Genomic DNA, 24,643 nt, shown 5'->3' on the forward strand with positions numbered 1-24,643 from the left:
TTATTCTTGATTTCTTAAAATAAGAGCCAGGACTTCCCTGGTGGTGCAGTGGTTAAGAATCTGCCTGCCAATGCAGGGGACATGAGATCGATCTCTGGTCCGGGAAGATCCCACATGCCGCGGAGCAGCTAAGCCCATTCGCCACAACTACTGAGCCTGCGCTGTAGAGCCCGCGAGCCACAGTGACTGAGCCCGTGCGCCATAACTACTGAAAGCTGCGTGCCTAGAGTCCGTGCTCCACAAGAGGAGCCACCTCAATGAGAAGGCCCAAGCACTGCAATGAAGAGTAGCCCCTACTTGCCACAACTAGAGAAAACCCGTGCACAGCAATGAAGACCCAGTGCAGCCAAAAAATAAATAAATTAATTAAAAAACAAAAACAAAAACAAAAGTCAGCTCAATCCCATAGGAACATCCCATTGGATCAGAAAACAAACTTCATTTTCTTATTTTGGTGGCAATCAAAATGATTTTGATCATGTTGCTGCAAAAACCAAGAACCAGTGCTATGGTTACACATGGTGCTGAAGAGCTGGCTGGGATTATTTTATTGTGGGAGATGATGGAATATTAAAGCTAGAATGATCATGTGAATCATTCCAGAAGAGAGAAAAGCTTAGAAAAGTTGCCCAAGGTCTCATGACTAGTCATCAGCTGACCTACCTGAGATATTCTAGCGTCTGTTATTCCAAACCGACTCCACAAACCATTTACTCTATTTCCACATCCCCAGATCATGTGACATGACTTGAAGGGCTTGTTTAGTAGAGGCTTCAGGTAAATCGTGGCTGACTTTTGTCATTTTAAGATGGAGGGAACTCTTTCCTCAACAATCATTTTTTCATACAAAATGTAAATTAATACTAACTCTCAGACAGGAGGAGAATTTTCAGTGTCTTGCCCACTTCAGAGGGAGTTACCTACTTATTTATCATAAGCAGTAAGTATGGTGGTTCAAAACCAGTGTTTTTAATTCTGAAAATGAGTTCCTTAGTAACCTATGCTGTTTCAGTTAATTTTTTTTTTTTTCTTTCCAGGTCCAGCTCTTGCTATTTTATTTTATTTTATTTTATTTTATTTTATTTTTTTAACATCTTTATTGGAGTATAATTGCTTTATAATGATGTGTTAGTTTCTGCTGTATAACAAAGTGAATCAGCTATACAAAAACATATATCCCCATATCTCCTTTCTCTTGCATCTCCCTCCCACCCTCCTTATCCCACCTAATTTACTCATAAAAATAACTCCGGTTCCAGCTTCAGAAGTCCTGGGTTAGGGTCCATTTTCCCTACGTAATAATGGTATGAGCTTGTTCAAGTTGTTTAACTTCCCTGGTTATCCAACAATAAGGGGCTAAATAATCACAAGGCATTTCATTTTTAAAAAGTTTTATACTTAAATTTGTTATTTTCAAATGGATCTCCCAGTTATTTTAATTAGAGCAGCTTAAGTATTATGCTTCTGAAGTAGAACACTTTGTTTCCTTTGCCCTCTCTCTCACATACTGACATGCTGACACACACCACTCCTCCTCTTGTTATGAATACGTACTTAACTCTAGGGTGACATGCTGCCATTCTTAATAGGTGCATATTAGGTGGAAGGATGAGCATCTTTTAAGAAGCAGATGGAAACTCAGTTGGAAAAGCACAGGAAATATCAAAATGAGAAACAGCTGAGTTGGGACAAGAACACAGAGTGAAAACTAAATGGTGTCTGTGTAAGGTTCAAGAGGATTGGTTAAATTCACATCACCAGCCTGCTTTCTTTGCTGTTGTGTGCATATCAAGGCCACCTCTTAGGACGGTGTGCAAGGATCCTGGGAAGAGAGGAGAGGAAGGAAGGCTGAAAGCTACCCCTTTGCTTGTGCCTGTGCTTGTGAGAGGGATCGCATTTTCCTAATTGTACAAAGGTATCAGATGGGTTAGTGGTAGAGCTAGTCTACATTTCAGCAAAAACAACTGTGAGTAAATATTGAGTCACTGACAAAGAGTTGATTTTTGTTGTAGATTAAGCAGGGCAGGAAATACCTAAATTATAGCGGGGGTTTAAGTTAGATCAAGGAGGTGTATCCGGAGGTTTTGAAAGAAAAGGTGGACTGTTATCTTTCTAAGATGGTTCTAGATCCTCTATAATGCCAGTTTTAGGGACCCAGCAGACTTCTTTGAGATCACGGAGTCACGGCAACAGAACTCTAATGTCTTCATTTTTCTTGTTTCCTTAAACACAAGCTAAATTATGCTCACTATTGAGTTAGCAGAGTGAAACATATTATTACCAATTCACTTACATAAGGATGCTGAGATTCAGTGACTCTGAAATATCACGACAAATATAGAAAATATAACCCAAAATGTAAAAGGTACAATTAACACTTCATCTGATTTGACTTTTGTGAGTGGGGTCTGGGCGTGCATCCTCCTTACTAAGGGCCTAAAATGGTTGCAAATGTCCCTTGGCCCTGTTACTATCTGCCTCCAATCTTTAAAAAGGGTCCTTGGTGCCTGTTAGTTAGGAAGCAGGCAAAATAAGGTCAAATAAAAGTCAGAGTATGGTGGGCTGCAATTTTTCTTCTCATGCATTCCAAATTAAGAGGGAATGTAAGGGTTAACTATAAAGTATTCCACCTTGAACTCCCACACTCTCTTTATCTAGCACACCATAATAAAAGATCAAGAGTTCCTGCTTATTATCTTATTTTTCCTGCTTGCTCCACCAGGCTAAGGCCCAGTCTGGTTATGGATTAGCATGGTGATCGATAGTAAAGCCTGCTGTCTCTCTCGGCAGGGGAAAATGAACTCAAAATGCAGTCAAACTCTTATTGATCAAGAATATAGGTCTCACTTTCATTACCTCTGTCTCCTGATAACCCACAAATAATGTGATGAGCTGCTAATGTCTCTGATTTTCAATGGACCCTTCACCCCTCCTGTCTGCACATTGCAGCTTTTATTTTCATCTTGATACACACTCTGTGTAATTTATGGAGCACTAACTCTCACTCTCTTACCGTCAGACCTGGTCAATCAGAGGTAATCATATCCCTCTTCACTGGGATGAGGCTCCAGCGAGTTCAAAATATAGTTTTCAAACATGCCAAGGAAATGCAATATGCAGCCGATTTCTTTTGGGGACAGAGAGATGCAAAGTCTTCTCGATGAAGCAACACTCAGATTGGTGGTGACCTTCTCAGGATCTGACCTGCTTCTACTGAAGTAGCCCCTGACTTGGCAAACGTAACCGTTCAAGTCTCTTGTACGGCTAATCTCGTCTCAGTTTCTGCTTCTCAGAGGACCTGATCTGATGCAGATTCTTTTTACCACTGTGAATATTGGCTCTCAGGGTGGGCAATGGCTGTGGTGTAGAAGAGGGTCCCCTTTCCCCTTGGTCACTTAATGACCTCAGAAAGTTTCTGTTAAATAGCTGTAGAAAAGAGTTTATAAAGAGGTCCTCAAGTATAAAACAGCATCCAACATGGGTATAGGACAGACTCTGCTGAACTTTATTATTTTCCACAGTCGAACTGTTAAAGTCAAATTAAAGCTAGTAACAGTTGCTTTACCTCTCAGATCTAAACTAAGGGAATGCTCAGCTAATTGAATCCCTTTTGTGAGGAAAGTCAGAGTATTTTCTGCTGACAATCTGATTAAAATAGATCAGAGTGATGCAAATAAAATCCTCTTTCCTGGAGGGAATACCAGATGACCAACAGCAAATAAAGTGATGAAATACTCTGCTTTTGGTTCAGCCGATAGAGTCTGAATGGTGTTTTCCAGCTCCAGTCCAAACAATTTGTACACCTGTTGAAAATAAAATAAAATATGACAGTGGTACAGAGTCTGGGGGATTAAGGTGATTTGTACTGATCTCTGAAAGCTGAGGTAATTGCAGGTCTCATTTTCCTCTTTTGTTCTGCAGAGCCGCATTTGAAATTTGACAAGAAAGTCCTCTCTCCCTTCCACTTTTTTTATTTTTTGCAGAGGACTAGGTGGAAATTTCACCAGATTTCCCCCTTTCCTCTCTGCTGTGTCTCCTTTGAAACGCTCTGGTTTCCTTTGGCTCATGAAATGAGATAAAGGGAAAACCAATCCAGTGTAGACTTTTGTTTACTTGGCAGATTTAGGAACTACCCTGGAAGGCATGCTCTTTCATTTATTGTTTTAAAAATATCCTACAAAGAGGGAAGAGATATGGGAACATATATATATGTATAACTGACTCACTCTGTTATAAAGCAGAAACTAACACACCATTGTAAAGCAATTATACCCCAATAAAGATGTTAAAAAAAAAATAAAAAAATAAAAATAAAAAAAATAAAATAAAAATATCCTGAGATCAGAAAGCCTGCAGAATGAGAGGCAAGTGTGCTTGGTTTTGGCTGGTGAGAAAACTTATACTTCATTTGGTAAACATGGAAAGAGAAGTCACTCAACCAGTCCTTGTCCCCTTGTCCGCGTGTCCCCGGGGTGTGCAGTGTCATATACATTCAGGCTCTGATTTGCTATACTTCTCAGGCTGAACGTATGCTACTGAATACCTTTGATGTTGCCATAATTGTGTGTGTGATCTTCAATCACGGATGTCATCAAATTTTATTAAACTTAATATAGATAAAACCAAGACATTATTGATTAGTTCTGCCATGGAAACCTCCCAGGCTTCCTCGTAGAGTGGTTTTCTTCTGGGGAAGCTGTCTTTATCCTTTCGATAATACTCATGCCCTCAGAGTCAATGTGGCTTCTGAGTTTTCTTTTGAAACCCACATCAATCATATAATTAAGACGTCTTAATACAACTATAGCAATCTTGCCATATTGCGAGCCATGCTTTCTGGTCTGCTGGTGTAATTCTAATTCATGCCTCTCTTTCATGTGGGCATAATTACTGCTGTTCTTTGTTTAGGGTTTTTCGTGGCATATTTTCCATTGATCCAGATTTAACCAGATAGACCCTTATTTGGATTTCAACTTTTCTACCTTATTAATAATATTAATTTGATTCTGACAAAGGAAACCGTCTCCTCTTTCCTTTTTCTAGACATCTTCTCAGCTATGCTCTCCATAAATGGTGTCTGGTTGTGTCCAAGTGACACCAAACATTCAGATGGAAAATGAAGAATTCGGACAACCTTCCAGACGTCCCAGATGATCAGATGTTTAGTAGCATGGAGGCAAAGCATCCAGATCACTGACTTAAAAGCAATTATTTTTCATCAGGGTGTTTGGCATTAGGCAACCCATTTTATTTCCGACTTCCGCCCCTCTGTCCTGTTTTCCACTCTGTTATCCAATCTTTCAGTCTCTTTGTTTTTCTTCTCCTTCTTCTCTGTGTTCGTGTTGCACTTCCAATCCTAACAACTACTATGAAATTGTGGGTTGGAAGGCAGGGAGGGGCAGAGTGGGGAGCATCATTGTGGGAATGAGCTCTGAGTAGAGTGGTGGTTCTGGCTGGGTTTCTAGTTAGTTGTATCTTTATGCTGTGGGACATACTACTTTGGGTCTCAAACAGGTATCTGCTTTTCTCAAAAAGAACTAGACCTACTTTCAGATGAAAATATTGAATCTCCCTAAAGAAAGAACCCTTGGTCTTTGTCTGAATAGGGTTGACCTCCTGCTGCACTTGAAGAAAAAAATCTAACCCTTCAAACACAATGAATGGATTAATAATCTTTCCTTCTTTGTGTCTGGTGTTTAAAGCATACTGTTCTTAGCTTAAATAAGATCATAAAATATCCTCACCCTAGGTTCTTGTTTGTTAGAGACTTATTTCATGAGATGTTGGCAATTCAGCATCTGCTAGAGGTTTGTTTAAACATCTCATATTCCTCTAGAATTAAAAAAATAAAATTAGCCAGGCCATTTTGTCCATCTTCCTAGAGTCACACCTTCCCTGAGTTGCCCATTAATGGTGTGAACCTAGTCACGCATGCATATCTACAAGGGAACATTTGGACAAAGTGTGTGTACTGCTTTTTAAAAACTCTAATGGATAGTGACTTTTTCACAAAGACCATTTAAAAAGAACCTGCACTACTTTCTGACGAGTTTAGTTTCCAGAAGAAGTTTTGCCACTGAAAACTGATGCTTACCCTTTCTTTTAGCAGAAAAGGAAAACGGTTCGGCCAATGCATGTCCTGTTGGATCTCAGCTACCAGGAAGCTGTCTTTAATTTGTCATCCATGCTGAGCCTCTTAAGGATGTGAGAGCGTCTGTTTCTTTTGCTGCCTTTGGAAAGCTGGTTTTTGACTCTAGCTGCAAGTTAGCATTTTCTGAGCAGTTTTTAAGAAATATTGAAGTCTGAGATCCACCTCCAGACATTCTGATTTAATTGATTTTGGCTCATTTGGTAAACCTTTTCAGAAGCTGATAGAGTAGAATTACACAAGAAACAAACTATATTAAACTGTATGTTAAGAATAAGACAGAATATACATATACGTATACATATACATATATACATACAGAATACAAATAAGCAAAGAAAATAAAAACAAAACAACTGGCAAGAGGGCCCTGGACACACTACTTAACCTGCCTGGCTCTGCTTCCTCATTGTAATTAAGGCCCCAGGTGCCTCAGGGCCTTACAGCGGTCTGGGCTTCCCTACCAGCCTTTCTCAGTTCTCTGCCTCTCATCCTCCAACTGGCCCAATCTTTTGTGCCTCAGATAATTTTTTATACCTGCTGTTTCCATTCTTCCCTTCTCAAGACCCTCAAATGACTGCCCATTCGCTTCTGGGTCATATTCAAATTATCACCTATTGGTTTCAAGGCCTTTAGTCAGGCAATCCTTTTGTGTGTTACTTTTAATCTCTCCCCTTCCTGCTCCTTTTGTGGCTGTCAGAATCATCTTCACCAAGCAATCCTTGTTACTTTCTCTCTCTCTTCTTCTGAACAGCTGCTTGCTTCAGCCTATTGGAGAAAACTTTCCAGGTTATGCCCACCTGTCTTCAGCCATCCTTTCCATCATCCTAGTGTTTCACTCTTCTGGAAAACCTCAGCTACCTACTGGTGCTTTATAATCATACGACTGGGTTTTGCTGGTGTGAGGACATTCAGAAAGTCAGTGGGCAATTGTTCAGGGACCCATCGAACTCAAAACATGTAGAGGTGACCAAACAGAGAATGGGATTTAAAAAGCACAAATGGTGTCATTTGTATTCTCTGAACTCTATCCAGGTCACTTGGTGGTTCCCCCAAATCACTAATCAATAAATCAATTGTCCTCACTGTCCTCTTGCATGTTTCCTTACCACTACTCAGTAAGGCTTTAAAATGGAAATAGAATCCAATGCCCTAGATTTGGGGCTAATGTGATTAATTTCTTGTTGCAAAATATGTCAAAAAGGGATCCAAGAACCAAATTGTTATTGTAACATGAATTCAAGTCTCCTGAGATGGATTTTCTAGTTTCCAAATGCAATTGACAATGGCTCACCACGACTCCTGTTTTGAGTTTGTTTCCAAATTGTCCCTCAGATAAAAGGGGAAGAAAGAAATTCATCTTACATATCAAGTAGCCTCTAGACATCTTTCCTTACACATAGTAAGCATTTAATATATTTTTGGGGGATGAAGTAGAACCATCCTTTAAACTTTTTTTGTCCCTTGGCCTACTAGTAGCAGCATCACAGGTTAAGGATTGTATGTGTGTTTGTGTGTGTGTTTAGGGCACGTCTGTTACAGCTCAGGCTATGGGGCTTCACGCTAGATTTACTGAATTTTAACATCCGCTGAGAAATTTTTATGTACACTAATGCTTGAAAACCACTGCTTTAGGATAATATTCAGATATACTCTGTTATAAATTTTATTCATAATTTATCAACTTAGATAAAATGGGTATCTAATTAAAGCCTTTTCCTACATTTTGCATCTCCACCGACATCCTATAATATGCAGTTACTAAGACTCTGAGAAATTAATCTTGTACCTAAATCTTCACCATTACTCACATTATAGGAATAAAATCAGAGTCACTTTCAGTGTGGTCCAAACTGTTAGTGAGCTAGCTTGTATCTTTAGTTCTCTTTCAATCCTGACATCCTATCCTTGACCATCAAGTGAAAGAAATCAAACAGCACACAACACCAAGTATTTTAAACAATTTTTAGTTCATAGAGACTTCATATTTTAAAAAAACAATATATATAAATGACAATACATTCAAAGGTATACTGATTTGAAGCTAACAACTACCAACAACTACAATATAATAAGCATTAATATTAAGAAGGATGAGAATAAGGTTTCTGATTGTTCTGATAAAATGTTCATTTTTATGTTGTTCTAAGTGGATCATGATAGAGCAAATGTACCATCTTTATACCCATAGGGGGCAGTGCTTATCTTGTTTGCATTCTGGACTATGTTGGGCCACCTGGGACCACTACACATAGTGGAGGTACCACTGGGAGAATCACTTGGGAAAGAAAAAGAAGCCCAAAACACCACAATCACACATATTTCCTCTTAACACCATGTCAATGACTTCACTAAAGCTTTATACTCCTTAGAGAGTCCCGTAGCCTACATGTGACACAGCCACCCTATGCTTTGGCTGCCTAACCCCTCCCTGGAGAGCTGACACGCTTATTGGGTATTTACATTGCATGTTCACCACCTGACTGGGAAATTCAGCTTGCTACTGGAGTTTAACTCTATCTATTTAAGGGTTTCTCAAAGACCTTTAAGGCCTTGGAGAAAGAGAAAGGCAGAGGCAAATATAGCTGCTTAAAATCAATGGTTTTAAAGTATATTTGATGAATTATGAACTTTTTGAGTGAAGTGCCAAATGCAGGATATCTATCTATCTCCCTACTTACCTGTCTTTGGAATGGTATACACATCATGAGGTTATATTATCAATATCAATAGGGATAATCCAGTGCAAAGTGCTTAGCACTGTGCATGGTATGTAGTGACCAACAGACAACAGTTCCTATTATTGCCGTCTTTACTGCTATTTCTACTATTAACTACATCTTCAATGTACAAAAACACAGTATCAATTGTCTAATGTAATTTAAAACCGTGTTGGATTTCAAAACTGAATACCTGAAAACTTCAACTATTGGCTCTCAAGGCAACCCTGGATATGAACTCCATTGTTCCAGGAATGGGGTGCCCACCCACCCTTAAAAAAATTGAGTCTGTTGTCTGCTATAACTGGAGGAGCAGGCAGAGATTTTAAAAGATGGTGGGAAGGGAAAAGCATCTTTGGGCTCTGGTTCTACCTGACTAAAAGTGGGAGTGATTCCCTTAATACCATTAAGCCACCAGAGGGGCAAAACCTCCTCTCTCCATATATGTAGAATGACTTTCAATTCCAATGACTCCTTTATAGTCTTCTTTTATTTTCTTCAATTCATTGCTTTTATTATTGTCAACAAACTGTGTCATTTACCATAGTAAGAAAACTCCTGTTATTCGAGGTCTTTATCAGAGTTCCTACAAATCAGGTTAATTGGTGATCAACAGAGCTTTTCTGCCTTTAATGAGGCCTAGTAGCCCAAGGCAAGGCCTACCTCTTGATAAGGGACTTTCTTTTTTCTTATTCTGAACTCTTTGATCACTTAAAAAAAGAAAAGAAGAAAAAAACCCAGGAAGAACAACCACCGGGAATGTCATTGTTTTTTAATTGCCTGATTACCAAATGTTGGAGATAAAAGATAGATGTTCTCAATTAATAACATTTACATAGATTAGCATCACTAACAAGCCTCATTAGTAGCTGCTGATTTTTGTTTAGATGGTGTCCCATGTCATTTGCTCTCTCTCTGGTTGTGCAATCGAATGCACCTTTAGTATGACAAAACATTGCCTTCTAATCTATTTCCGTTAATCAAACAGTAAGACATTTTAATACCCAGCCAGGTTTTTAATTAAGCAAAAGTTAATATTACCTAGTGTAGATTTAACAAAAGGTTTTATGTGTTAATAAAGTCCAGAAACTGTTTCTAAACTCTGGCTATATTTTATAGAGCCTAAACACCATCATCGGGTTAATCACAACACAAACATCTGCAATCACATAGATCAGCATCATAGAAATATAGTCCGTTTACTAAGTGCCTGCCATGTGCCTCGCACTTCACACATATCAACTCCTTAATCTGCCAGCTATGCTGTGAAGGGGGGAATATATGCATCACTACTGTACACACAAAAATGGAGACTCAGGGAGTTTAGGTGAAGTGTCTGAGATCACTTAGACCCAGCTCTGAGTTTTTTTTTTTTTGCGGTACGCGGGCCTCTCACTGTTGTGGCCTCTCCTGTTGCGCAGCACGGGCTCCGGACGTGCAGGCTCAGTGGCCATGGCTCACGGGCCCAGCCGCTCCGTGGCATGTGGGATCTTCCCGGACCGGGGCACGAACCCGTGTCCCCTGCATCGGCAGGCGGACTCTCAACCACTGTGCCACCAGGGAAGCCCCCAGCTCTGAGTTTTAAAGTCCATGTTCATTGCACTACGTACAGCTTTCCATATGCATCCAGAAAAATAATTCATTGATATTCTGAGCAGAAGAAAGTGTTCAGAATAGCCTACAACTAGTCATGTTTTAAATGTCATCATTCTTTTTTATTTTATTTTATTTTATTTATTTTATTTTTTTAACATCTTTATTGGAGTATAACTGCTTTACAATGGTGTGTTAGTTTCTGCTCTATAACAAAGTGAATCAGCTATACACATACACACGTTCCCATATCTCTTCCCTCTTATGTCACCCTCCCTCCCACCCTCCCTATCCCACCCCTCTAGGTGGTCACAAAGCACCGAGCTGATCTCCCTGTGCTATGCGACTGCTTCCCACTAGCTAGCTATTTTACATCCATGCCACTCTCTCACTTTGTCCTCATCATTCTTAAATCAGTTTATTACAAGAAATAGAAAAATAACAACTACAACTAATCAATAAATCAATATGTTCTGTAAATAGGATTTGAGATATCTAAATTTATGATCTATGAATATCAAAAATCTAAAAATCTGAAGCTTAAAGATCACAAAATATGCACAAATTTTTTGTCATTATAAATGGATAGGTATACTATGTCAAGAGAGGTTTTCTCCTCCAAATATTTTGGCTAAAATATAAAATTATTGTTTTTTACATCTTATGGGATAAAATATATGTCTAATATCATGATAACTATTTCAGGCAGGAACAGAATGTCTTCAGACTCTAAGATACCTATTTATATTTCTTACAAAAACAAATATAGAAACCACAAAATGGGTTAAGAAACTATCAATAATTGATGAAAGCTTCAAGGGAGGGACACATTTCAAAAGGCCCAAGAAAAAGACACCCTAGTATAGATCTCAATTTTAAAAAATGTTGATATTGGTGGTGCAAAAAAGGCGGGATACAGATTTTTCTACTACTGTTTCAAGAGGGTCCTGATATAAACCACCAACTCCGTTTAAACTTAACAGGTTAAACTTCATAAGCAAAATATCATGTCTTTTTCTAAAGGACATAAGGTCTTTTTATTTTATTTATTTTGAAGTGGGATTTACTTATTTATTTTTTGCAATCATAAGAGGAGAAATGACTATTCTGAAATCCTATGTCCCAATCTTATAATGTTTTCTATTTGACTTTATAAAAACTAAAATGAGTAGCTTGAATGAGAAGAAAGCTTATGCTTCAAAGTGGGCATCTGGTCCATTTCTCTTTTGTAGAGTTCAGTTTCGGGTGGTTACAACACATTAGTGTATTTCCTTCCTGCTGGCAGCCTCTATCAATGATCACCCTAAAACAACTTTAGCTAATTAATTTTCCTCTCTTCTTTTTACTCTCCATTCCTACCATTCTATTCAACTGCTCTTCTTAGGATCACTGATGAACTCCAAAAGACAATGTCTGACTCTCTCTCTGTGTCTCTCCCTGCCTTTGTTTTTCTTGACCTCTTGGCAGTGTTTGACACAACTCATCATTCTCTCTCCTTGAAACACTTTCTTTGGCTTCCAGGCCACCACTCTCTGCTGGTTCTCTTTTTCTCTTCCTCACCTCTAAATACTGGTGTGCCCAGTAAGGGCTCAGTCCTTAGCCCTCTTTCTTTTCTTTCTTTTTTTTTTTGCAGTACGCGGGCCTCTCACCGTTGTGGCCTCTCCCGTTGCAGAGCACAGGCTCCGGATGCGCAGGCTCAGCGGCCATGGCTCACGGGCCCAGCGGCTCCGTGGCATGTGAGATCTTCCTGAACCGGGGCACGAACCTGTGTCCCCTGCATTGGCAGGCGGACTCTCAACCACCGCGCCACTAGGGAAGCCCCCCTCTTTCTTTTTCTATACACTTTCCTTAGGTGATCTCATTTACTGCCATGCCACTAGGTACTATCTAAACCATTATTCTTTCCAGGTTTTTCTCTCCAGCCTTGACTTGTCTTCTGAGCTCCAGATGCATTATCTAGATGCTTGGATTACAAATCTTCTCCCAGCTGTCTAATAGGGATCTCAAACTTAATGTGTCTAAAACACAAATCTTGACTTTCTGCCTCCATCCTCGACAGCCCCCACCCTATCCTTCCCCAATCTTCCCTGTGTTAATAAATGGTACCACCATCCACTCAATGGATTAGACAAAAATTATATTAACCTTGATTCTCTCCTCTCCTTCACTTTTCTCCGTATCCAATCTTTCCAGCAAGCCCTATCCCCTCTACCTTCAAAATTCACCCAGAATTGGACCATTTCTTGCCATGCTAACCACTAGCTTCCCAACCTGGACAAGAAGCAATCAACTACAGTGCCTCTTTGGCCTTAATTTCCAGCTTCCACTTTTGTCGTTCTATAATCTTTTCTTCATATAAAAGAATGAACTCTTAAAGATGCAAATTAGTTCAGGTTTCAGCTTCTTCTCTGATGGCTTCCTATCGCCTGCGGAGCATCCCTTCTTGACCCCTCCAATTTCTCCCACCACTTGCCCAGTGATTGCTGTACTCTAGCCTTGTGACATTATTTCTGTGTGTTGTTCAAACTGACCAACCTCTGCTCAGGCGACTCTTGTAGTCTTTCTTCTTGCCCGCTCTTTCCTACCGTTCAGAAATCTGCTCACTTCCCCAGGGACTCCCCAGACTATTTCCTCTCCACCCCCAGCTTTATTGAGATATAATTGAGATATAACACTGTGTAAATTTAAGGTGTACAACACGTTGATCTGATATGCTGATATATTGCAAAATGATTACTGCCTTAACATTAGCTAACACCTTCCACACTTGATATAATTACCATTTCTTTTTTGTGGTGAAAACATTTAAGATCTGTTCTCTTAGCAACTTTCAAATATATGGTACAGTATTATTAACTATAATCACGTTGTACATTAGAAGCCTAGAACTTATTCATGTTATAACTGGAATTTTGTACACTTTGAACAACATCTCCCCATTTCCCCCAACCCAGCCTCTGGTAATTACCACTCTACTCTCTGGTTCTCTGAGTTCAATTTTTTTAGATTCCACATGTAAGTGATACAGTGGAATCACATAATGTTTGCCTTTCCCTGTCTGACTTATTTCACTTAGTGTAATGACCACAAGGTTAATCTGTGTTTTCCATTTTCTTTGTCCATTCATCCACTGGCAGACACTTAAGTTGTTTCCATATCTTGGCTATTGTGAATAATACTGCAATGAACATGGGACTGTAGATACCTCTTTGAGATCTTGTTTTCATTTCCTTTGGATATATACCCAGAAGTGGGATTGCCAGAACATATAGTAGTTCTATTTTTAGTTTTTTGAAGAACCTCCATACTGTTTTCCATAGTGGCTGTACCAATTTACATTCCCAGCAACAGTGCACAAGGCCAGGCCATTCCCTCTTTAGTCCATCCTCTTACTGTGCTTCATTTTCTTTATGATATTTATCACTATGTTACTTTTTTGTCTATTCTTACAACTCTAGTACCTAGAATAGTGTCTGGAATGTAGTATGTGTTAAATAAACATATGTTAAATGAATAACTGAATGATTGCCAAGTTAGAGGAGAAGAAATTACTATACGCAGAGGTTGAAACCTCCCTGAAATTTTTGTATTACAGAAAAGCTTACTATGCACTTACCTCTTCTGCCTTGATGGGTTCAATCTAAGCCCTGGCACAGGGACTGAGGCTCTGGATACCCTGGAAAGAGCCCCTGCAGCTACCCTGGCTTCACAGCCTTGAAAACCACTCAGGCTCTGCCTCCTGCCCCTTGATTTAAAACCCTCTTGAATTTGTGATGCTGTAAACCTGGATTCTCTTTTCTATCTGGTCAGAGGGGCAATAGACTTGCTCTAGGAACTAAGTAGATCAGCTTCTCACACTCCAACCCAGTAGAGCAGTTCAGACTTGTTAGCCTTAGTTGTTTGTGTGTCTCTCTACCTGGCTTTATGTTTCCATATGGTTAGACTTTTACATTGATGGATCTCACTTCCATCCAGTTAGAGAAATATGAAAATACGCTTGGATTTTTAACCTGCCTTATAGGGTTCCAATGTTAGCCTTGATTGAGGCAGTCATGGTATGGCGTCCATGTACAATGCTTAGTACTCAAATTTTCTTTATTAGTGCATATTTGGGCAGATTCTTTCTCTAAATCTATCATAAAATATACTATTACTTGTTTTCACTCTAAAACTTTGTCCATAAACATTGAAGTATACTTTGATGATAAATGAAAGATCAGTTTTCCAGGGACTTTAAAAATTCAGAGAACAATGTATTTCAGTTGGTTCATCTTGGTATTTCTCTTTTGACTTGCATTTAAAAAATAAAGTTCATGTTTTGCTATGGAATTCAATACATGCTCATTTTAGAAAAAAAGCCAAAAATCAGAAAATAGAAGGATTAGTTCCATTTAGTCTCACTATATGTAATCACTATTAATAAAGATGTATATTTCTGATTCTTATTTTTGCTATGTATTTGAAACATAATTGTGATCTTATGAGACATATATAAGAGAAGAGAAAATAACATTTACTTTTTCTGATCATAAAAATAATACATAATTATTGTATAAAATTTGGAAAATAAGTGAAAGAACTTATAAATCTATGTTTTTAGTTATAAAAGTTTCACATAATCATTATAGATATTGGAATATTTTATAAAACAAACATAAAAGTCATTTTGAATTCCACTCAACATAATAATTATTATTTACATTTTATATATGCCATTCCAGACATTTTGTGTTGTGTATATTTACATACATGTACATATATATACATATATATAAATTATTTGAGCTGTAAAGGAGAACATACCTTATATATAAATGTTTAAGCATCATTTGTACAGCAAAATCCATGAGTCCTACTCAGAGATGACATGAAGAAGGGCTAAATGACAGAAATATTTCCAACAGGTAGTTTATTTATCTTTTCAATTAAAAAAAAAAGCTAATGAAATGGCTATACAATATGAGGTTGAAAACTGCAGAAAATCATGACTCAAATTCTTTGGCAGTGAAATTAGACAGTCTATCCTCAAGGTAATTCTTTTTTGTGATTGGGATTTTTATTTTTATTTTTTTTTGTCTAATGATTCTCTTAGCACCTTTCATCAAGCTGTTGAGTCATTATTGGATTGTGTGGTTTTTTTTTAGACAGATTTTTTTGAGAAAATTATAAGATGTATTATATTTTCTAAAATTAAAAAAATTCTACAATGTTCTTTAAGGCAGCAACTGGTCATTTTCACTTTTGTATTCCCAGGACTTAGCTGAAACCTGGCTCGATATATGTTTATTGAAATGAATGAGTCAAATAAAACATCATTTGTAAAGTGCTGTTGACATCTTTATTGTCCTCTTTTTAACGGTAAAATTAAAGTATATTGATTGCCAAATTTCAAACAGTACAAACATATTAATTCAGAAGGTGAAAATACCTGTAAAACTGAATCACTGTGAATGCTTTTGTTTCATTTCTTTTAATTTTTTCCACTAACTAAAAGAGATGTCCCTAAGAGCCATACATTTTTAGCTCTGAGCATCTGGGTAGCCGTGGCTACCCACGTTCACCAGTAGGACTTTTGCATGAACCCACTGGCTTCGACATCTCATCTCAGGGTCTTTGGGTCAGAGAATAGATCACTGCCAAAGCACCTAGGAAACTTTTGGCCCAGTTGCTTGGCCTGGACACAAACCTCAGGTTCCTCACTTGCTTTTTCTGACCCTAATATTTCATTTGTACAAATACTCTTTTTCTACTAAAGAAAAAAACATTATTTTTCAATCAATGAGCTTCTCTGGAAATAACACTGAATAATAAAACTAATAATTAAAAAAGATATGGAATCCAATTGATATAATCATTTTGGTGGATGTTGGATTTGATATTGGTACAATAAATCCTCTTTTTAGTTTTGTTAAATGAAATAAGTTTTTGTGGTAGATGTTATACCCAAGATCTCTATATATTATGCAGACTAGAACACATATGTACAACACTCTGACACTTAAAATTAGTTTGCTTCTTTAATTAGTTATCTAATAAAGACAGCAATCCTTATTCTCAAACTATAGTGTCAGAGGTCAATATAGAAAAACATTTTCTAATTACTATTTTATTGAATGAGCAGTTGCTAAAAAAAAAAAAAAAAAAGGAGGTTTTAAATTTGCCACACAAAGAAATATCTACCTGGAAAATAAAACCATACAATCTTCTAGAACCTCAAGAGGCTAAGTGATTTGCCTAAGGTCACCCAACAAAGATTAGGACCCAACTCTCCTGGCTCCCAGACAATTGCACTTTAGACTCCACCACTGGACTAGTTGCATAGGTAATTTAAATTTGCACACAAAGAAATATCTACCTGGAAAATAAAACCATACAATCTTCTAGAACCTCAAGAGGCTAAGTGATTTGCCTAAGGTCACCCAACAAAGATTAGGACCCAACTCTCCTGGCTCCCAGACAATTGCACTTTAGACTCCACCACTGGACTAGTTGCATAGGTAATGGTTGTTAACTAAGCCTTGAAAATTCCTGGATCCATCATCAGGTTCTGTAACGTAGGCTGTGGTCCCAAGCTAAGTATCCTCATGAACCCATTTGAGAAAAGGATTAAACTGGCTGACAAGTTTAATGCTGTTAAAAAATATTCCTTTTATTAAATAAATTCTACAATTTTGTGTGGGTGTCAAAACCCAACAGATTGGACTACTTTTGTCATCGGTAGCTGTAGTTTATCAGTTGCGCAATGAGTGATCTATTCTCTGACCCAAAGTTGATAAAGCCTCATCAGCTTCCCTGTGACCAACCTCCCACCACAATTCCATAATATTCGAGTGAGTCGTTTATAATATTCTATAATGTATTAATCTGGATTTGTAGACTCAAATAAAAAATTCAGTTCAAAAGGAATCACTTTACTATCACGTGTTAAGCCTGGTTCTGAACAAACTATGTCAGGGGTTGCTGAATGAGTCTTTGTGATGGTCCTGGGTTGGACCTCCTAGCTTTTTCTCATACTAGATGTGTGACCTGAGAGGGTTACTCAGAATCCTTAAGTCTCAGGTTCCTCACCTGCAAAGTGAGAGATTAATGATACCCAAGTCAGAGAGTTATGGTGAAGATTAAGTGAGATATGGTGTATAAAAGGCTCAGTACATATATTTTTCACTCAATTCACAGTAGCTACTAATAAATAACAATGGGCAGCTCAGGGTAGCCAATAACTAGTATTAATACCATTAAGTATTAGGATATATGAGACAATTCCAGACTTCAACTTACTATGGAGACACCGGCAGAAAAATGTTTTAGACTGAAAACTGATCATAGGGACCCACTTCCTATTGATTCTATCATCTGTGGGATTAATGGGTTGTTGCTGCCCTTTTTGGTATGGAACACCAAAACTTCCGGTCTCTATTCTCTCCCTCTATTTTTTTTGTGTTTGAAATTTACAGAAGCTAAATTATAATTAAAGTTAGCTGGAATAATTCTTTTTCTTTTCTAGGCATGGTGGCCCTCTACTCTGCTATGCTTTCAGAACACTAATGGCCCAGACATCTGTGAGTGCTCACAGGGCACACTTCCACCCATTTGACTGATAAGAGTATTCAGTGATGACACTGGATTTGGAGGTTGAAAATCTTGCCTCAGGCCTTGGAACTAGATACATTGAAGTCACTTGAGTATGAAATTCTTAAATCTTTCAACTAAATAGGTTCCATTAGTTTTGGATGTTTGGAAAAACATTGCTAACTTGGCAAGTTTTCTTAGAAAATCAGTACACTTAAAACATGGCTCTGAGTATACTGAAATTAAAACAAACCAAACAAACCAAAAAAACCCCAGAATCACTCAGAATGCTGAGAAATGATCCCAACAAAATACAAAGGTTGAATTTCATCAGGGAATTTCTAATTAATGATGTTTGAGTGGGTTTTAAATTCCCCTAACCACATTCCCACCATCCTTACTCACCATTTGGGGAAGGTTTAAGCCTTAGGGCATCTTTTAGTTGAATACTAGTAGCCACATTTATGCAGAATAGAGCAGCACCAGTAATGCAATTATAGCAGAAAAGAAACCCTGCATTCCCAGGATACTCACTCAAACTCCATTACAATGTTCCATCCATGTTTCTTTGTTTCATTGTATTAAAAAGTAATAGTAAATGGCTAACACAAAGTACAAGACAAAGTCTTCATTTAATATTTCCCTTGGACAATCAAAGAGGAAACTTTCTTGTTTCCATGTGGGTAATGTTTAGCATTGATATGTGCAACTATTTTTCTAATCAATGATTTCCACAGCAGGGAGGAGGCTGTCTTGCCTGTAAAGCTACATTGGGCTGATCCTTCAGTAACAAACCTGGGAAAGATGCATTCAGTTAACTCTGGAATTCTGTTGTGAGGTGCAAGAGATTATTTCTAGAAGGGTCTTAGTGTCCTTGGAGAGCTGATTCGCCTCAGCAGGGTGAGCAGCTCACAAATACAGGTCAATTCACTCACAGTAGGATTAGGTTTCTATTTTGGCTGCCAAGACTCTGAACTGTCTCGCTACGCTGGTGCATGGGTGGGGGTGCGGTTCTTAAGTTATATGGAGACTCAGTAGAAAAGAGATTATAATGAAGATGAAAAGGGAAAAAAGTGCATGGTAGTTCAAGGGGTTACAAGCCATAGGAGGTATGTCCACAGACTCTCCCACGCTCTAAACATCTCTGTAGAAGCGCATTTTTGGAAATTGCCACATTTATTATTTTAAGCTTCTATGATTTCTGGTTCAGAGACTCTGGCCTTGTGACATCCTAAAAATTGTCTTTATTTTATTGCAAAGGTGCTGTGAACTTCTTAAAGTAAATTAAAATTCCTTAATACATTAGCTATATAATGTATATATGTCCCTGTGTGCTCTTAATCATATTCTAGAAGGAGCTATTCTTTTAAAGCCATCTAAGACTAATAAGTCATGGTGGCATCATAAAAACTGGGTAACAAGTAGTTCTGATATAGAGAAATTATTGAAATGGTGATAAAACCAGGACTGCAGTAGGCAGTTACAGATTTCAACGGTGCTATTGTTACCAAATGCAAGTTTGTGTGCCTGACACACAGTGAGGTTAAACAAACCAAAACGTCAGAATTTGGAGCAGAGAAAGGTTTATTGCAGGACCAAGTAAGGAGAGCAGGTAGCTCATGCTCAAAACACCTGTTTGGTTTCACTATGGCTTCAGAAGTGTGAAATGGAATTAAAAATACTGTGAGTGGAAAAATACTATTTAAACACATATGCATATAGTTTTATGCTATGAAACAATAAGACACATCTTTAGAATATTTATTAAGAGGAGTTAATAATAGCAAAGGAAAGTTACTCAGAGCCTATAAGATCTCCTGCCTTCCATTGCATTACACAACTGTACTCCACCAGGTTTAAAAGATGATGTTTTATAATACCAACATTTCCAAAGATTGCCCAAGATCTGGAAACACCAGAGAATGCTCTAAAGATTCAGAGTCACGGGCACCACATATCTTGGAAATCCTGACTCAGTAGATGGGATGAGATTGGGAAATGGGCATGTTTTTAGAAAGTTCTAAAAATGATGGTTCTGATATACAGTTGGGCTCAACAATTCTGGGTCTTGCCTCTTGCCACCAAAAAATTCAAAAACAAAGTCAATCTAAGCAAGGTTGTTCAATAAGAAAATTAGGTACTTATATTTGTTTAACAAAGGACTTCATAAAGCTTGGAAAATCTATTTCAAGAGATCCTCAGAATAGCAAAGTAGTTATTTATAGTGACCAGTGAAATTACGCTTGGTATGATATCTAGGTGTGAGTGACATGAGTTGTTTGTTAATTTAGAAAGCAGTAAGTTGTTGGGTTACTGCTTGGGTGGGCCATTTTTTTCCCCTGAGTTTCAGTTTCCTCATCTATTGGGAGGAGGTTGGTCTTCTTCTGACACCAGCCAACAGTGATTCTAGGGGTTGATGATAACATACATTTTTTATGATGGAAAAATGTAAAATAGTGGCTGAATTTACCCAGGCTCAGACTGGAAGAAGATGTGCCTATTTTGAAGGGAAAATGCCTTAAGAAGAAGAAGGAAGACGGAGAGGTGAAGGAGGAGGAGGAGAAGAGGAGAGAAAGGAGACTGTATGTAACAGTGTATTGAGCACTAACTATATGCCAGGTCCAGGAGTAAGCACTTTGCTTAAATTAATTCTAATCTCCATGCAGACCCTAAGAGATTAGGTGGATCTATAAAATGAGAAAACCAAGGTTTGGTAAGGTTAATCTATGTTCCTAAGGACACATGCTAATGAGTGACAGAGTGGGAATTCAAACCAGGAAGGATGACACTGTGCTCTGAACCACATTATTTTTTGGCGTCAAAAATACATACATTTGGGCTTCCCTGGTGGCGCAGTGGTTGAGAATCTGCCTGCCAATGCAGGGGACGTGGGTTCAAGCCCTGGTCCGGGAAGATCCCACATGCCGCTGAGCAACTAAGCCCATGAGCCACAACTACTGAAGCCTGAGCACCTAGAGCCCGCGGTCTGCAACAAGAGAAACCACTGCAATGAGAAGCCCGTGTGCCGCAACAAAGAGTAGCGCCTGCTCACCACAACTAGAGAAAGCCCGCACACAGCAACGAAGACCTAATGCAGCCAAAATAAATAAATAAAATTAAAATTAAAATTAAAATAAAAGCATACATCTGACATTGTAGATTGGATTCAACAGATAACTAGAGACACTGCCTTATGCTCCCTTCAGAAGATGATACTGCTTATTTTGAAGGAAATACATAATTATTTTTTCTGAATTTCTCCTCTCCCACCCCCTTTTTAATACTTCAGAACTCTGGGAGATGATAAGGTTTGAAAGCCATGCCTTGTTTGAAGTTTACCAACTTTGTTTCAAGTATCAGTCTTTTTATAGGGCACCTTGCTGCCAAATGGCTTAAAAATTTTTCTTTCCATCTGTGATGTGTTACTCACTATGGTTGATCATGAGCTTGTTAAGTTTGACAACTTTCCTTTTGATAATTATACTGAAATTACGGTTCCAACAATTAAAGAAGTCAAGGCATTAAATAACATAAGCACCATTAAAGAGGAAAAAATATTTAATTAGATGACTATCCTTTCTATTGTTACTTTATTTTCAAGCTCTGTGGAAATAGGATCCCTGCTGTTTGTAGTTTCTGGCTATCTTTATCCCCCTCATTATAAATTCCTCTTACCCCACTCCTCTTAATCAGCCCCAGTGTCATGTATTTGGAAGCCCGGTTTTATTGCACATTTCACTGTGGATTCTTAGGTGAAGACTTAGCCAGTAGCCAAGGTCAAGGGTATACCTTGTGAACATCACAGCTGCATCTCACATACAGTTTATGCAACAGTTACACTTCAGTGTCAGAGTTCATTGAGAATTTCCATAAATCTGATGGGTAATGTGCCAAATGAGATTAGAGAGGGCTTCATGTGATCACAGTCAAATGAAAATACCTTATGTTAATTTCCTAGTACAAGCTTGAGGCGGGTAGCTAATACTTTTTGTGAAGAGCTAGAGACACACACAGGGAGGATATACAAGCTGTTGTCTAAATAGAAAGATGAGGCATGTGAAGTTTCTAATAGAAAAAAAATGTAGACTGGTATTTGCAGAGTTTTGCTGTTAGGTTTGAGTCTTTTCCCTTGTGTTTTCTACATTATCTGTTGGCTCTTACCCTAATTCTTACCCTAAAACACATTTTTCACTTAAATCAATTTTATAGGTTGCATTTGTATATTTAGATGTCAATACATTCTTCAAGTTATTTTGTTGCAAAATAGAAAACAAGAAGGACAAAAGAGCCTTAGCAAATGGAGGGCTGTTTACAGATTTAATCTCTAACTACTTATCCATACACACATTTTTCTTTTAAGCCTTGACCTGAATCAACCCAATTCAGAAAAGTACATTTTAAACCATCCATCTTGGAACTGATACAAAAACATTGGCTCACTTATGTTTGAAAATAAAACAACATTAATATTTTAAGGCAATTGTAAGAAGAGGACTTAAGAAAACAGACCTGTCAGCTATCCCTGGCCTGCTGGTCACCCAACACCCCTGAGAACACAAAGTCTTAACTTTAGTCTTCTGTCTTCATTGAATATGCTGAGAAACACCCAGATGTAAATACAATTCAAAAAATAAATGCAGGGGGTTGAAGCATCTATTATTGATGATCAGGGCCTATTTGTATTACAGAAATTTAACTCAATCATACATTTATTGAACACCTATCCTGTCCCTCACAAGGTCTCTGGGATTACTGATGTTGGGGATAACCTCAAGAAGAATCAGATAACTTATGCTGAAAGCCTGTAAAATCTCATTAGGGATACAACGTCTTCATGAGAAACAAGTAGGAAACAATACCAGAAGACTCATGATTAAATGATGAAGTGGCAAATACAGGCAGACACACTACAGATCAAAACTGGGAAGAATTGGTGGAGCTCAATGTCCTTGGGGAATGAAGCTCTAGGATGGCTTTGGAGGAAAGGGTAGGATATGGGTAAGAAAAGAAAGAAGACAAAGACATTTTAGGTGGCAAGAAAACATGAGATCAAGTGGGGCAATGGGCCTGGTTTGTTCACGATTTTGTGAGCTGAGTAAGCAAAATAACATGGAAGGCAGGAGACCCCAGTTCCTGTCCTGGCTCTGACACGTCCATCCTGCAAGAACATGAAACATTTAATTAACGTATTTCTTTTATCAGTAAAATGAGAGCATCAGAGCAGCATCTCCAAGGTTCTTCCCAGCTCTAAAACTCAGTGGGCCTTGATGCTAAGTGGTTCTGATTTGGGGTCTGGAGTCAGAGAGAACTGAGTTCTAGCCCAGGCTTTAACTAAGTGTGACAACTAGTTTTGTTTATTTTTATTATTATTATTTTTTTTGTGGTATGAGGGCCTCTCACTGCTGTGGCCTCTCCCGTTGAGGAGCACAGGCTCTGGACGTGCAGGCTCAGCAGCCATGGCTCACGGGCCCAGCCGCTCCACGGCATGTGGGATCTTCCCGGACCGGGGCACGAACCTGTGTCCCCTGCGTAGGCAGGCAGACTCTCAACCACTGTGCCACCAGGGAAGCCTGACAACTAGTTTTTTAAACACTGAAATTTTCAGTTAACTTATCTATACAATGGGGACAACAATGACATGACAGAGGATGAAAAAAGTAAATATCCTTGGCATATAGTAGGTGCCTAGAGCAAGTTAGTGAGTTTGCAAATTCTGTGAAGAATGATATTTTTTCCCCCAAAGGATATCTGATTCAGTAGCAAAGTAGGGTAAGATGCATTCAGTTAACTTTGGAATTCCATAGTAGTGTGCTAGAGATTATTTCTAGAAGGGAGTTAGTGTCCTTGGAGAGCTGATTCCCCTCAGCTGGGTGAGCAGCTCACACATACAGGTCAATCCACTCACGGTAGGATTATATTCCTGTTTTGGCTGCCAAGAATCTCTGAACCCTCTCACTATGCTGGTACATAATTGGGGATTATTGGTTAGTATCTACTAATCAATGATTACTGATTGATTAATTGATTGAGTACTCATAGGTTGAGTAAGATAGGGTTTTTTTGTACATTACAAAGACCAGGACCGGTAATTTGGAATTTATCCAATGGGAAATGAAGGCTCATGACAGAGTAACAGTAGGAGGTGTGAAAAAGGAAGTGAAGTTTTAGGAAGACTAATCTGGAGGCAGGATTCATGGATTTGAGCTAGGGAAAAATTAAGCTGTAGGGAAACTCTAAGTGTGATATACTAGAGGTGGGATATAGTATTGAAAACAAGGTTTAATCAGAGAGAGATGACCAAGAGAGAACTTGAGGACTCCTTAGGTGATGGAGAGAAACTATATACTCATGATTCTGAGCTCTGGTGGCCAGGAGATTGGTGGCGGCAAGCATAGAAAGGGAACCAATAACATGAACCAATGTTATCTCAGGTAGGACCGGGGAGGAAGAAAACTTAGATGTGAAACTACAGAATTTCAGGTAATGGATGGCATGTCGATTGCCTACAAGTAGCTAAAGATATGAAACTGATTAATTCCATTGATTGTGAAAGCTAGAGAGGGAGGTCTTGGGTCTCTGTATGCAGATGTTCAGTGAAGCTATGAGAAGGGAT

The sequence above is a fragment of the Lipotes vexillifer genome, unplaced genomic scaffold, assembly GCF_000442215.2.
Source record: "Lipotes vexillifer unplaced genomic scaffold, Lipotes_vexillifer_v1.1 scaffold1641, whole genome shotgun sequence".
Taxonomy (NCBI): Eukaryota; Metazoa; Chordata; class Mammalia; order Artiodactyla; family Lipotidae; genus Lipotes; species Lipotes vexillifer.